The sequence below is a fragment of the Chiloscyllium punctatum genome, chromosome 25, assembly GCF_047496795.1.
Source record: "Chiloscyllium punctatum isolate Juve2018m chromosome 25, sChiPun1.3, whole genome shotgun sequence".
NCBI classification, from domain to species: Eukaryota; Metazoa; Chordata; class Chondrichthyes; order Orectolobiformes; family Hemiscylliidae; genus Chiloscyllium; species Chiloscyllium punctatum.
The window spans coordinates 83,179,378-83,192,177 of NC_092763.1; the positions used below are offsets into that span (position 1 = coordinate 83,179,378).

General features: G+C 41.1%; 1 long non-coding RNA gene across 1 annotated transcript in view; it reads left to right on the forward strand.

The window, feature by feature from the left end:
• Window positions 1-308: 308 nt before the first annotated feature.
• The window catches only part of LOC140495676 (uncharacterized), a 47,172-nt gene continuing 34,680 nt past the window's right edge, over window positions 309-12,800 (forward strand). The window contains exon 1 of the long non-coding RNA XR_011964073.1: window positions 309-353. This is a non-coding gene — a long non-coding RNA (uncharacterized lncRNA). The remainder of the gene's footprint in view (window positions 354-12,800) is intronic.

Here is a 12,800-nt window from a genome sequence, read left to right on the forward strand (position 1 = left end):
GTTTGACCAACTGCATCACTCCTGGAATATCCATGCTTCGGCTGCTTAAAACAATAGAAAAGTTAGGGTCTGGGCTACATTCTTGAAATGTTTTAAGGGGTCTTGCTTGGTCCATAACCAGTGTATGTCACAGTTTATTCAAAGCCAACCATTTCAGAAGACCAACCACCATCTCCCAGTACAGCACTACCCAGCCCCTGTGCCCATCCCTGAGCGCCGGTAACATCACTCTCAACATTTACAGTTTTTCAGAGATTATCATGATTGCAGAAAACATTGTTCACCAAGATGTTTTTCTTATGCCCATACAGAATTGTTTAAGATAGAAAAGCTAACGAAAAAAACAGGATCAGGTAAATACCCATTATACTGTCAATGATTTTGCTCACCTGATAATTAAGCATTTACACTGACTTGATTTGGTTCATTTTTTTAACATTTTTAATGTTTAACTGCAATTGACTTAAGACATAGTGAAAACTTAGTTGCAGAGCTGCAGTGACTGTGTGGTCTCCAGGTGAGGCCGAATGAGAAGGTAAAGAGATCATTGGGTACAGATGAAAAGTTACGGAGGATATGCAGGGGGATGGAACACAGAGTATGGAAGTAGTGATTCGGATCAGGGAGTATAAGTGACAAAGGTGAAATGTTGTGAAGGGAAGGTTGATGTTTGGTGGGTGAACTGGATGCACGTATTGTGGGGGACATTTTTGTTTCCCTTGTTTCTCTGCATTTCTCTGAAATAACCTGTCATATTGCTAGATCCCAATTTCTTGCTTAACAGGGAGGTGGGGATGAGAGAAATATCCCTGATGTCAGGCCTTTGAATTTCTACCAAGTAGGGAGAATAGAATGTTTGATTCCGAGGGGATCAATCATCTTGTTATGTTGGGGAATTTGAATGGGACCACATGATTGGAGCTGCACTTTCTGCATGGATTTGGAATTTTGAGATTACTTTTTGGCATCGGTTTTCTTCGCTGGATGGAGTGCGAGCATTCTCCTCTGCTGGGAAGTACAAGATTTAGTGTATCAGGAATTAAGACATGGAATTTCAAGCTGGGTCAGAGGAATCCTGCAATGAGTAATGCAGCTTCTAATTCAACAAAGCCTATTTGCACTGTACAAAATACAATTTATAAGTGTGATGGAATACTATCCATTTTCCTGGATAAGTGCAGATCCTGCAATATTCAAGAATTTTGACTACTTCTCACACAAAGTAGCCAACTAGACTGGCATCCCATCTGCTCCCTTTATTATTCACTCAATGCACCTCTGGCATACAGTGGCAGCAGGACTTTCCAAACGTGTGACCCTTCCCACCTGAAATGACAAAGGGGATAGATACCCATGGCAGCACGGTGGTCAGTGGGGCAGCATGGTGACTCAGTGGTTAGCACTGCTGCCTCAAAGTGCCAGGGACCTGGGTTCAATTCCCACCTCGGGTGACTGTCTGTGTGGAGTTTGCACATTCTGCCCATGTCTGCATGGGTTTCCTCTGGGTGCTCCTGTTTCCTCCCACAATCCAAAGATGTGCAGGTTAGGTGAATTGGCCATGCTAAATTTCCCATAGTGTTAGGTACATTAGTCAGGGGTAAATGTTGGGGAATAGGTCTGGGTGGATTGCTTTTCAGAGGGTTGGTATGGACTTATTGGGCTGAATGTCCTGTTTCCATACTGTAGGAAATCTAATCATACTTGGGACTGCAATCACCTGAAAGTTTCCTTCTGAGTCACACATCATTCTGACTTGGAACTATAATTGTCATATTCAATGCCGTTGGATCAACTTTCTGCAGCTCATTTAAAATAGAACTCTGGGTATATCTATACCCTAACACGACAGCAATTCAAGGAGGTTACTTGCCACTACCTTCTCAAGAGAGAAAATGAGGACTGCAGATGTTGGAGATCCGAGTCAAGATTGTGGGGCTGGAAAAACACAGCAGGTCGGGCAGCATCTGAGGAATATGAAAATTGACGTTTCGGGCATAAGCCCTTCCTGATGAACCGTTGATTCTACTCTGCTCGGATGTTGCCTGACCTGCTGTGCTTTTCCAGCACCACACTCTCAACCACCTTCTCAAGGTCAGTTAAGAAAGGCCATAATTGCTGACCCAGCCAATGCCATCCTAATCCCACAAATAAATTTTTAAAATATCTGCAAACAAATAATACTGAAGTTTGTACAGCATCAGCAAACATCCTCACCTCTGATATTCAATTAGAAATTTGTTGAGGAAGCAGCTTGAGACATAATAAGGTGAAGAGCGAAGGTCTTTTCCCTTGAATAGTGGAGTTAAAAACTTGAGGGTGTAATTTTGAGGTAATAAGAAAAAACATTTAAAAGGGACCTTAGGGATAACCTTTGATACAGAGGGTGGTTCATATGTGCAATGAACTGCCGGAGGAAGGGGTAAATGTAGGTACCATTACAACATTTAAAAGACATTTGGACAGGAACATGAATAGGAAATGTAGAGAGTGACATGGTTCAAATGCAAACAAATGTTTCTAGTTTAGTTTAGGAAATTTGGTTAGCATAGATGATTTGTACCAAAAGGTCTGTTTCCATTCTTTATGCCTGTATAACTTCTTCTGTAATGGCATTGTAAGTGTACACTCGTCAAAAAGGCAGTAGTAGATCACCACCATCTTCTGAAGGTCAGATAAGGATTGGTATAAATATGGGCCTAGCCAACAATGCCCAGATTACATAAATGGATTACAACATGTCACTCCATATTTTCAGGGCCCAATTCCATTTTTAATGGTGAGGTGTTGACGAAGAGCATTTTCCCATCTCCAGACCTTAAGAGTTTTTCTGCACTAGGGAGACTGAATCATTGAGTTGTACAGCACAGAAACCTTTTGTTCAACTCATCCCTGCTAACCAGATATCCTAAATTAATCTCATCCCATTTGCTGGCATTTGGCCAATATCCCTCTAAAATTATAATTAGGTTTCTTGCAAGATGTATGCAAGTACAGAAGTACAGGAGTATAGTGAAAAGTTTATCATGTTGCCCCACATGGTGCCATCTTAGGTATAAAGCATCTAGATAAAAATCTTAGATGCAAAATAGAGCAATTAAAAAAAGAAAATTATATTACCTTACAGTTATTCACAGTGCAAGTTAGAGAAATAAGAAATAAAGTTAAAATGATAAACATTACAACCTTTCTAAAACTGGCCTGCAGCCAAACATTGCAGGGGGTTACCACACATGGTCTAACTGGGCTCACGTGCCACTGACCGCTCACTCTAGTCCACAGTCTAAGAATCTTTCCTGTTCTGCTCCAAGCATACTGGCCATCCCCACACCACTCAGGCCTCCAGCCTGCTGTCTGTCTGCTCCGTTGCATGCCTCTAGCCTGTTCTGCTTCAGCCCTCAGCCTCTCTGATGATGTCACCATTGATCCAAGGAATTAAAAAAAAACACTCTCAAACAGCATTACTTGTTTGGACTTCTTGAATGACATAACAAAACACTATGTAGTCAACATCTGCTTTTGGAATGTTGGTTCCTACAAGTTAGACCCTGCAATGTTACTTTGGCCAAGTCATGCGGCATCAAATCTCTAACTGTGGTCCTGGGCATCAAAAATGGAGTTTGGACACCTTCAATGAGGACAACATTTCTTAATCTTGGTTTTTGCTGGAGGCTTCTTCCTGGTTGATTGCACTTGGGGCAGAGGGGGAGATATTGAACTTGAATGTGTATTTAACTTTGCTGTCCATGGCACACTGATTAGGATATTTCTGAATGTATGACCCAACATGGAAGCCATGATTAAAACCTTTCCTTTTTCATATGCCCACCCAGATGCCTTTTAAATGGTGTAATTGTACCAGCCTCCACCACTTCCCCTGTCAGTTCATTCCCTACATGCACCATCCTCTGTGTGAAAGAGTCACCCTTTAGGTCCCTTTTAAATCTTTCCCCTTGCACCTGAAACCTATGCCCTCTAGTTTTGGACTCATAATTTTCCTATCCTGGGGAAGTAAAAACCTTGGCTATTCACCTTTTCCATGCCCCTCATGATGAGGAATATTTGGTTTGCTGGGGTTTGGCAAATGGGATAGAGTGAAGTGACAGGGAAACTGAGAGATATCAGTGTATTAGCTCAGCTGTCTGAGATAACTCCACATGGGCAGGTATCATATCACCAGTCACCCTTTGTTTATACACAGAGAGTCCTTGACACTGATCCAGCTCCCTCAGAGCCAGCTCTCAGCGTGAAAAGCTCCTGTTTATTTTTTTTCCCTTTTACCCCCACATTACTGTTGAATTGTGGTAGTGCTTATTTTTTCCCTCACACTCATGTTGTGTGTGTGCAGGTGTGAGACACAGCGAGAGACACAAGGTGCACAAATCTTTATTCAGTTTCCACCACCAGGAAGAAAAGAAGCAGCCAAGAGGCCAGTGACAAGTAGTGCCCTTGACATCAAAGGTCAATGCTATGTGATCAAACAGTGAAGAGGAGGGCAGGGATTAAATCAAAATAGAATTGGAGGGGGATAGCTCCTGTTTTTTTTTAATGTGGAGTGTCCTTGACACTGATCCAGGTCCCTCAGAGCCAGCTCTCAGAGTGAATAGAACCTCTGACAATCGTGTTTTTTTTTACTTGTTTTTTTTTTCTCAGGATGTGTGGCACCCCTTTTTTTCCTTAGTGCACAAATCTTTATTCAGTTTCCACCACCAGGAAGAAAGGAAACACCAGGAATAGCCAGTGACAAGCACTGCCCTTCACATCAAAGGGCAATGCTGTGTGATCAAAAAGTGAAGGGGAGGGTAGGGACTAACTCAAAATAGAATTGGAGAGTAAAGCTCCTGTTTATTTTTTTTTTATTTTTTTTTATTTTTTTATTTTTTTCTTTTTCTTCTTTCTCTTTTTTTATTTTTTTCTTTTCTTAACCCCCACACTACCGCCTAAGTGCGGTAGTGCTTATTTTTATTCCCCAGCACCCATGGTGTGTGTGTGTGTAGATGTGAGACACAGTGAAAGACACAGAGTGCACGAATCTTTATTCAATTTCCACCACCAGGAAGATAGGAAAAACACCCGAGTGGCCAGTGACAAGCACTGCCCTTCAAACCACAGGGCAATGCTGTGTGATCAAAACAGTGAAGGGGAGGGTAGGGACTAAATCAAAATAGAATTGGAGAGTAAAGCTCCTGTTTATAACTGTCAGCCAGGCCTCCCTGATTGGACCAGATTAACAGCCCCAATCAGGGGAACCATTTTCTATGACATCCACCTGGCTGACCTCATTCGATCACTGAAGCAATGGATTGTTTATGGGATGAGTTTTACTCATGCGCAGGAATATCAGATTGGTCTTGCAGCTGAGATAGACAAACTTTAATAGATGAGAAAAAGTGGAAAAATGGACAGGTGTAACCATCTCACCAGGAAATGTTCAAAAGTGGGGATTGGAAGTGGGTGGAACTATGCTGATTGAGATCTCGATGACAATTCATGGCAGGGCAGGAAGGCCTATAGGTTGCTGCTGTTGATTGAATATCAGTAGTAGGTGGGGATCTCAGAGGTCCACCCAACAAACAGTCAGATTTACCAGCAGCCCAGTAAGTTGTTACTTGCTCATGGGTATTTTCTTCCCAGTCAAGTCCTGGCGCAGGTAGAGGAAGTCTCACAGGGGCACACCTCGTCCCTTGTTACCTACCGTGCTCCCCATCCCTTTTCCTGGCAATCCTCTCCCCTCCTGTGCTCTATTTACGATTGTCAGCAAGCCCCAGCGAATTTGCCACTGTCATACTGATGGTGTTCAATGTTCCCAATGTTGTTGGTCATACTAGAGAACTGCCCAGATAAATGCCTGATTGAAATCAAATAGCATCAGGCCTCTCAAGAAAATGCATTGCAGGACTCACACTGATTCTCCAACTACTGAGAAAAATCCCCATTGCTCACATGAAATCCTAACTAACATTTTAGAAATTGATGTATATGAATTCCCACCTTCAGATCTTACAATTATTTTGATTTTGTATCAGAGATAGTTGAAAGAGTGGATTGAAAAGCTTCATCATGAGGAAAAAACTTAGATGCTCCAATATTAGGGTTTATAAGCTTTGTGGTTTTGGCATTAAATGTTGATATCTGAGGGACAATGCTTCCCAGATGTAAATGTTAGGAGTGTGGGCAGGGAGCAGAGTGAGACATTAGTCATTGTGAATTCTGATTTCATGTCAGCACTCAAACTTGCTGTGCCTACCTTTTTATTTTTGTTTATGGGATGACAGTGTTCCTTGGGAAGTTGGTGTTAAGTCATGTTGTTAAGAATGCCCCAAATGGCATTGAAGAAGCAATGATATAGTCCAAAGTCAGAATGGTGAGAGGCTAGGAGGGTGTCTTACTGGCCATTCACACGCTGAACATGATTAATTTTTACTGCTTCTGACTGAGTTGGAGGAAATACTGGGTTTTCAGATAAGTGCGAATTGTGGAGAAGTCGGTGTGGTGCTGCATGTGTCGAAGGTGTTAGTTGTGACTGTGAGAGTTCTGGGTGCAAAACATCATCCATGCAGTGGGTATTAAATTCACAATTCCCTTTGGGCTGCAACATCAGAGGGAGATGTAGAGGCTCTGGAGAAGAGAGGAAGCTACTCACACAAGGAGGAGAGAGGAAGAAAGGCTCTTGCAGGCAGCCATATCTATCCAGGTTGTTCCCTCATCATGGTGAACAGCATTAGGCCCTGTTAGACAATATGGTGAATAGGGGTATAACTGTGATAGTAGCTGCTAAGGAATCAGAAAACTTTGAAGAACTACATTTAAAGAAGATTGTGCAGTCAGACCTGAAAAAGGTGGCACCAAAATTCCGGAGAACTTGGAAAGAGACAGTGAAGAATCAAAGCTCTTTCATAAACAATGTGGAGACATAGAAAGTCAGAAAATTAACCTGCAAAAGTATTCAGGCTATGCCAGAGGGGCATGGTGGTCTGTGAAGAAAATCCTGATCGAATAGACTTCGAGGCAGAGAACTTAACAGCAAGGGGGATCTGGTGAACAATTTTTAAAGACAGCAAAAAATAAATTTAATGGTACATTGGACAGCACGGAAAATTTAGTTCCCTTAGAAAGGGCAAATTTAAATAAAAAGCAGGCTGATCTGATCCAAGGTCAGTGCTATTACACAAGGCAAGGCAGTATAAGATTGAACAGAAACTGAAACCAAGAGGTGGCCGCAAAACATCTGATTTTCCAAGAAAAGTCGTTAGAGCTTTAGTGAGATCTTTGCAACGCATGGCATTCCTGACCAGATGGTCTACAATCATAGTTTACAATTTGCAATTGCATGCTTTACACTTAAAGGGGAATTCTGTATTGTGTATCTTACATGGTCCTGAGAAACCCACAGTCCAATGGTGAAGTTGAAAGAGGAATCAGACTCATTAAAATGTGGTCAAATGTGCATGATGATTTTCAAACAGCACTCCATTTCTACATAGACTAGCACTAATCAGAATTGTTGATAAAAGTAAAGCTCAACACAAATTCCTAAAATATTTCATCGTAATACAAGAAGGAAGAGGCCTTTTGGCCCATCGAGCCTGCTGTGCCATTCATTAAGACCATGGCTGATTTATCCCTCATCTCAGCTCCTCCTACTTGCATTATCCCTATAACCCTTAATTTCCCTACCATGCAAAAACCCATCCAACTGCATCTTGAATATATTTTATGTAGCTGGCTCTATTGCTTCCTTGGGCAGAGAATTCCATAGATTCAGTACTCCCTGGGAAAAGCAGTTCCTCCTCATCTCTGTCCTAAATCATTTCCCCAATCTTGAGGCCATGTCTCCTCATCTCACCCACCAGCAGAAACAACTTGCCTGCCTCTATCTTATCTATCCCTTTCATAATTTTATATGTTGCCATAAGATCCCCTCTCATTCTTCTAAATTGTAGCAAGTACAGCCCCAGGCGACTTAACCTCTCCTCATAGGGTAACACCCTCATCTCAGGAATCAAGCTGGTGAACCTCCTCTACACTGCCTCCAAAGCCAGTATGTCCTTCCTCAAGTAAGGAGACTAGAACTGCACACAATACTGCAGGTATGGCCTCACCAACACCTTGCACAATTGCAGCAGAACGTCCCTGTTCCTAAATTCAATCCCACTCACAATGGAAGCCAATATTCTGTTTGCCTTCCTGATTACCTGTTGCACCTGCAAATCAACTTTTAGCGATTCATGTCCGAGCATTCCTAAGTCCCTCTGCATGCTGCAATCTTTCACCATTTAAATAATACTTTGACCCACTATATTTACTTCTAAAGTAAATAATCTTACACTTACCAACATTGTACTCCATCTGCCAAATCCTTGCCTACGCACTTAACCTATCTAAATCTCTCTGCAGACGCTCCACATCCTCTGCACACTTTGCCTTTCCACTCAATTTAGTGCCATCAGCAAACTTGGATATGTTACACTTGGCCTCCTCTTTAAAATCAATCAGAAATATCATGAATAGTTGCGGGCCCAACACTGGTCCCTGCGGCACCCCACTCACCACTGACCTGCAACCAGAAAACACCCATTTATCCCAACTCTCTGCTTTCTATTGGTTACCCAGTCCTCTATCCATGCTAGTATATTCCCCACAAGTACATGCATTCTTATCTTATGAATAAGTTTTTTTTATGTAACACCTTATTAAATCTTTCTGGAAATCCAAGTATATAACATCCACCTGTTCCCTTCCATCCATCGCACTTGTTACATCCTCAAAGAAGTCCAGTAAGTTTGTCAATCACGACCTTCCCTTCCTGAATCCATGCTGCATCTGCCTGATGGGACTCTTTCCATCTAGATGTCTTACTAATTCTTCTTTAACAATAGCCTCCAGCAGTTTCCCAACTACAGACGTTAAGCTAACTGGCTTATAGCTACCTGCCTTTTAGCTACACCCTTTTTTAAACAACACTGTGGCATTTGCTGACTTCCAGTTTGCCGGAATCTGCCTGGTGTCCAATGAATTTTGGTAAACTACCACGAACATATCTACCATAACTTCTGCAATTTCTTTCAGCACCCTGCGAAGCAATCTATCAGGACCAGGGGACTTATCTACCTTTAGACCCTCAAATTTGCTCAACACTACAGCTTTAGTGATAACAATTGAACTGAGGTCCTCACCTCCCATTGTATCCATAACATCATTCGTTGGCATGTTAGACACATCTTCCACTGTGAAGACTGTTATGGACCGGGACCGACCCATTAAAACATTTTTAAGCAGGTAGCCCAGACCAAAACTTTGCTGTTTGTTTAGGTAAGTGTATAGTGTATATTCCCAGAGTGAATTAGCTAGTTCGACTGTCAAGTTTTAAACAAACAGAATTTATTCACAAAATTATGGAATGAAACGTAAAGAATAAAAAATAGAATACCAGATAACTTATCCTATCCAAAACTTGATAGACTATCCTGACTTAATGATGCTGTTCTGAAAATACCTGCAACGATCCCAATAAACACATTCATTAGCACAAACAGTTAAAATGAAACAAACCAGGCCTTACAGGTTTTAAGCCAGACAGAGAGAGTACCAGGCTGGACTTGCTGCAGCAGCCTTTCTTCACACATGCTACTGCTGAACTTCCAAAAGTTCTCAGCTAAATGAAGACTAGCTGCACAGCTAGCTGACCACTCCCCTTTGATTATACTGGCGTTTTAAGACATGAAAGTCTTAGGCTGACGGCATTATCTGTTCAGTATAGATAAGAAGGGCCCCAATAAACCTTTCAAACCCAGCCCAGTTGGAGCTTGGCCAATTATCCCCGTCTCTGGAAAAAGAAAACTCAAGGGCATAACAACCTTGTAAAAAGATCAACATTGTGACAACACTGACATAAAATAGTTAATTTAATGCCGCAGCTGTTTCAGCATTATCCAATATTAATTCCCCTTCCTTATCCAGTAAGGGACCAACATTCACTTTAGCCATCCTTTTCCATTTTATATATTTTTAAAAACTTTTCCGACCCATTTTTATATTCTTTGCTAGTTTGCATTCATTATCTATCTTTCCTTTCTTTAATGCTTGCTTCGAGATTTTTTATTGCTTTTTAAAGTTTTTCCAATCTTCCTGTTTCCCACTACTCTTGGCTACTTCATAAGCCGCTGCTTTTAATTGGATGCCTCCCTTTATTTCCTTGGTTATCCAAGGCTGGCTTTTCCTACCCTTGCTAGCCTTGTTTTTGACCAGAATATACTTTCCTTGAGCCCTGTGAAAAATCTCTTTGAAAATCCTCCACTGTTCCTCAACTGTTCTACCATATAACTTGTGTTCCCAGACTAATTTAGCCAACTCCTTTCTCATCCCATTATAGTCTCCCTTGTTTAAGCATAACACCCAGGTTTTAGATGATGCTATTTCACCCTCCATTTCTGTCCAAAATTCGATCATACTGAGATCACTCTTTCCAAGAGGATCCTTAACTACGAGATCATTAATTTTACCTATCTCATTACAAAGGACCAGATTTAAGATTGCACACTTCCTTGTAGGTTTATGACATGCTGTTCAAGAAAATGATCACGGATGAGTTCTATGCACTCCTCTTCAAGACTGCCTCTACCGACTTGATTTGGCCAATCAATGTGAATGTTAAAATCCCCCCCAACTACTGCCGTTCCATTCTTACATGCATCAGATATTTCTTGATTGATCGTCTGTGCCACTGTAGCATTAGTATTGGATGATCTATAAACTACTCCCACCAGTGACTTCTTCCCTTTACAATTCCTGATGTCCATCCAAATATATTCAACATTTTTCCCTAAGATCCTATATTGTCTTTCCCCATCACCCTAATCTTATCCTTAATTAAGAGCATGACCCCAACTTCCTTACTTTCCTGCCTATCCTTCCTAATTACCTGATACCTTTGGATATTTAATTCCCAGTTATCACCATCCTGTAACCAGGTTTCTGTAATGGCAACTAAATCATAACCCTTTATACTGATTTGCACAACAAGTTCATCAACATTATTTTGAATACTATGGGCATTCAGATAATGCGCCCTTATACTCATTGTCCCTTTAGAATCTAGCAATCTCCCTGTCTTTTGTATGTGATTCTTCCTGAGCTAGAATTTCAGGACTATAGGACAGTGTATGGCAGTGAAATACTTTACTGAAACATGCACTTCTAACTATAAGATCAGGTATTATGCCAGAAACTTACCCAAGTTGGAGGTAGTAAAGAAGGTATGGATGAGACTTCAAGGCACAGAAGATGTAATTATACAGAGAGATGAAAATCAATAGAAGTATTCTTTAGTACAAACTTTGGAAATTACTACTAGAGACAAAAGGATAAACCTTATCTTTATTCTTTAAGGACATTAATTGTACATTTAGATGAACCAGAAGTTGAATCTAAAATTCAACAAGAACCTGATACTCCAAGCCATTCTGAAGGACATCCAATTCAAGAAGCAGAAGTTCAGAGAGAGATGACTGATCTTCTGAGTCTGACAAAAACAAGATAAGGGATAGTTATAAAGAGACTTGAAGAGATGGGGTTGTATGTAAGTGTGATTATGGAGCAGAAAGATTTGAAAGGGTAAATGTCTAGAAAAGTGAGAGTCACATCTCCCATAGTAATGATATATAAATTCACATAATAGACTGAGAGAGAGAGAGGTGTCATGGCTTCAACAGAGCTGGTGAAGCTTTATAAGACTGTACGTAGTCTCTTAATGTGTAGTAAACTTATTTATTGTTCAGACCTATCAAAGATTTGGTTATGCCTCTTAGCTAAACTAACAAAACATAACAAAGCTAGCTAATCACCCATCTGTAATTGCCCATGAGGAAGTTAGAGCTGCCTTCTTGAACTACTGCAATCCTTATGGTGTGAGTACAGCCACTGTTTGGGCGAGTGTCACTGCAAGTTGATCTAGAAACAGAGAAGGATCTGGATCCCAGTTCTAAACTAGGATAGTGTGTCACTTGTTAAAATCTTGAATGTTCCCATGTGCCTTCTGGCCTTGTTCTTTTAGATGGTGGTCATCATGGATTTACAAGTACTGTTAAAGAATTGCTAATGAGCAGCTATATAGCCTCCTATAGATCATACATTTTACTGCCAGTGTACACTTATTTAAAGTCCAAGGGAGCTGCTTTGTCCTGGATGGTTGTGAGTACCTTGTTTTCATACAACAGTGTTGTTGAAGCTGCACTTATTGTGCAGGGGGAGCATTCCAACACTCTTCTGATTTGTTTCTTGTGGATCATGGGCAGGCTTTTGTGGAGGTAGAGGTTTGTCAGGAAGCATGGATCTTCACCACAGAATTCTCAGCCTCTGATCTGTTCTTGTCGCCTTAGTATTTATCAGACTTCAACAGTTCAGTTTCTTGTCAATGATAGCCCCAAGATATTGATAGTAGAGAACTTATTGATAACCACACTGTTGATTGTCAAGAGGAGATGATTACATTTTCTTGTTGGAGATGGTTGTTACCTGAAACAAATTGTGAGGCATAGGTATTATTTGCCACATACCAGCTTAACCATGTCTTGCTGGCACAAACCAATTCAATAACCAAGGAAATATGAATGTTACTGAATACAATACCAGTGAACATCCTGAATTCTGACCTTATAAGGTCACTGCTGAAGCAGCTGAAAGTGGATGAGCCAGGAATACCACCTAACGAACTCCAGCAGCAATGTTCTGAACTCAGGGACTGGGTGGGAAAGCAGCTGGTTCTACAACGCTTGGCTCTTAGCATTCTGGGCTTGTTGGCCAGT